The following is a 3,681-nucleotide window of genomic DNA, read 5'->3' on the forward strand; positions in this document are numbered from 1 at the left end:
GATGTGTTTTTTTCTATGCTTCTTGTGAAATAATCTTTTTTATAGCTAAAAACACTGCAAAAAATAACAAATTAATGAAGAAAAAAAGAGATACATCCAACAAATCAGGAAACCAAAATGTACATTTTAACAAAATAAGATTATTTTTCTTTTTTTTTTAGATTCTCCATTTTTAACCTTCTGGAAATGTTTGATAACACATTGACCATAATTAAGATATCAAGAGTAGGTCTAAAAGTAAAATCGGAAAATTATGAAGTATCAATTTAGCCAACAACTTCCAGCTTTAATGAAAATGGAGAATCTTTACAATTTTAAAAATTTTTTTTTGGTAAAAAATATGAACATTTTTTAAAACATACACAAAAATAGTCTGAATTACATTCTTTTTGGTTTCAGTTGTATTGCACAATAATTTCCTGCAGCCACAGTTGAAGTCACCTGAAAAAGAAATATACATTCTAATATCTTTCAGAACAATATTCAATGCAAAAGAATAAGTAACTAGTTAATAAATGCACTTATGATGCATAGAACAATAGAACAATGCTTTTACTTTGCTTTGAAGTGATTCTGTAGACTGAATTTACAAACAACCAGTCTTCAGTAGCAAACAAGGGATGACACGTAGTTGGTTGTTGTTCGACGTATTTATAGATTATCGTTGAGATGACCAATGATATTCTGTTTATCGCTATTTTACCTATGACGACCTTGTCAATTTCAATGTCAATTTTGTTAGCAACGCCACGTGGTCTCTAGTTTCAAGCGAGAAGCATGATATGAAAACTATCACAAAAAAGATCAAAGGAAAAATGCACAAAATAGCGATAATTGTTATTATTTCATGGTTTCATTATAAATCAAGCTGTTGGTTTTCTTGTTTGAAATGTTTCACATTTTGCCATGTTTCTAACTTTTAAAGTTAACTGTAAGGTATATGTTTGGCTCATTGTTGAAGGCCATAGTGACCATTTGTTGCTTACATATCATTTGGTCTCTGGGAGATAGTTGTTTCAGTGGCAATCATACCACATGATGGTCCAAATCCCATTCATTATACAATGTATATACGGGAACAATTTTAGAAAACTTACAGATAGTAAGATTTTCTAAGTAACTGAATAATTTTTTTATTTCCTTTATTTATCTTGATACCTCCCTTTAGATTATATCACAGTTATAGTTCAAGAAAAATTAAAGTTTACTACGTCTCAAGATCTGCATAATTAAAATATAATACTTCTTTGCATAACATTCTAGGGTATTTACATGTTCTTGGCTAAATGACTCATTAACTTATGTATTGGTTCTTACCATATTAGTCAGCTCCAATGGCCATTCTCAGCCTCAATCCTTACAGACAAGCTGATGCTAATCTGAAATATAAAGTGTTAAGTCTTACCAGAATGGTTTCAAAAGATCACTGTTACCATATGAAATTATAAAGAAATAGGTTATACTAGAACACACCCGTGATATCGCGGGTCCGTGACTAAATTAAAGTATATAACTATGCGCAAGTCTTATTATTAGTATTAGTATTGTCATTTGATATAGTCATGGCGATTATAAGATACACAGTTTTCTCTGTTTTCAAATCTTTCTGTTTGAACCCGTCGAACTGGAGCTTATCAATTATTGGTAATATTAATTATTCGGAAAACAAAAGGTCCTGGAATGGAGTATTTTTTAATCAACAGCATTGTCCTATATTAGTCATAAATAAAGTTGAATTCTTTGATTCGCTGTTTCAGGTCATGTTCGTTAACAAATTGAAAACTGTACCTATACGCCTTATTTTTAGTCCAGATTTTTAGTATTCGTATTGGTATCTTAGAAAGTCTTACTGATTAAAATACCGGTACTACAAAAGGTAACAATTTGACAATTAAGTAGTGTCAACCCTGTGATTAAGACCCGTGTAATACTATATAGCATATTAATCCTGAATACACCGTTTGGTGGTGCGCCTGTCAGATGCGGAACGTACAGATAAGGTAATCGGTAACAGGTGAATATACTATTGGTATCGGTATCGGTATCGGACTCGACCCGGAACTTCTTAATTATTGGCAATATTAATTACGTGGAAAACGAAAGGGCCTGGAGCGGTGTAATTTTCAATATACACCTTTGTACTATATTAGTTATATATAAAGTTGAATTCTTTGATTCGTCGTTTTCACGTGATGACGGCTGACAAATTGGACCTCGTAATTTTAGTATTATAGATATGTGTAATAGAGGCTGAGAACATATATTAACTAGATAGCAATCCAACAAACTAAATAATTAGGTTCGATATTCAAAATTACGTTATGTTTGTACTGATAAAAAAAAGATGCGTAAACTAAGAAACCAAACTCTTAGAAACTTTCAAGCCTGAACCACATAAAATTTAAAAAGAATATTTATAAAACATTTATTTTATTCGAAACTGTATACTGGCACCTACCTATATACTAGCTGTATTAGACCTCCAAGTCTTATTCCCACACCATGAAAAAATCTCACAAAAAAAACCTGAAATATATAAAAATTTACAATTTATATACTTTATATTTCAATTTCCCTGACATTTACCAAACATTATTCCAATTTCTTACTATAACATAAATAACTGTAAAATCAATATAAAAGATTAAAATCAAAAACAGTAAGTCTTAAGTTTATTGATTGAATTTTCAACTCCACAAAAATAATAATTTAAATATATTCCATTGTTTATAAAGGTAAATTATGAGTTATCTCCCATTGAATGGCAAAAATAACATTTTACATTAGCAACATCAACTCTATCATATGCCCTTAATATACAATTTTTATCAAATTACTGATTGTATAGAAAATGTTTGGCTTAATTAAACTTGCCTTCTTATTTTCTTGGTGAAGCCTCAGACTTGGTTGAAGATTTATGTAACCATCTTCCTTGGAGCTGCTACCATGGCTACTTTTCATGCTTTTCAACATAATCCGTTGTGATAACCAGTTCACTGAATCCATTATAATATTCCAATGTCCTTTCCGTTGTATATAATCTAATATACAATTGTCCAAAGAATGTTCCAAAGCATCTCACAATATTTTCTTTTTACATTCATGGCAGCATGGAAGTAATTCTCAATATAAAAAATAATTGTTTGAACTCATACATAAAACAGTAAAAATATCAGATGTGCTTTTATACATGTAACTTGAATTTTGAAAATTGACCAAATGTTTTTTTTTAAATACCCAAAATTTCTCTTTCCATTTTTATTTAGAACTATGTTTACACTTTTTTTATTTACATAGCTCAAATTATTGCTCTTATATTAGTTAGCAGACATCTGATATGTAAATACCTAAAAAAAGAGGTTATAAAAAAAGAACAGAATATTTATTGGCTAACACCTATAAATCACAAACATTTTTTTAATATTTTGGAGCATAGTTTAATAAAATTTCCCTTGTTTTAAGTTTCTCTTCACACACATCATAAGTATGAAAATAATTCTACAAAAATTGATCATAGCCTGAAGTAGCTCAGTTGTGCAAGTTCATATTTTCCATCAACAAAGGAGAATGGTCTTTACTGAAATTTAAATATATGGAAATATAAAAGGTCAAACATTTGTGATGACGATTAACCTTAATCAATTTGCATGCTCATCATGTGAGTTCTAAACAAAAATTGTT

At 29.6% G+C, this 3,681-nt stretch overlaps 1 long non-coding RNA gene across 1 annotated transcript; it reads right to left on the minus strand.

Annotated features, from left to right (window-relative positions):
- Window positions 1-333: 333 nt before the first annotated feature.
- Window positions 334-2,531, minus strand: LOC134693089 (uncharacterized). The gene is made up of 3 exons (XR_010102332.1): window positions 2,459-2,531; window positions 1,318-1,379; window positions 334-441 (listed from the first exon to the last, which is right to left on the minus strand). It is a non-coding gene; the product is annotated as an uncharacterized LOC134693089 (long non-coding RNA).
- Window positions 2,532-3,681: the final 1,150 nt, after the last annotated feature.

This window comes from Mytilus trossulus, chromosome 12 (genome assembly GCF_036588685.1).
Source record: "Mytilus trossulus isolate FHL-02 chromosome 12, PNRI_Mtr1.1.1.hap1, whole genome shotgun sequence".
In the NCBI taxonomy this organism is placed as follows: domain Eukaryota; kingdom Metazoa; phylum Mollusca; class Bivalvia; order Mytilida; family Mytilidae; genus Mytilus; species Mytilus trossulus.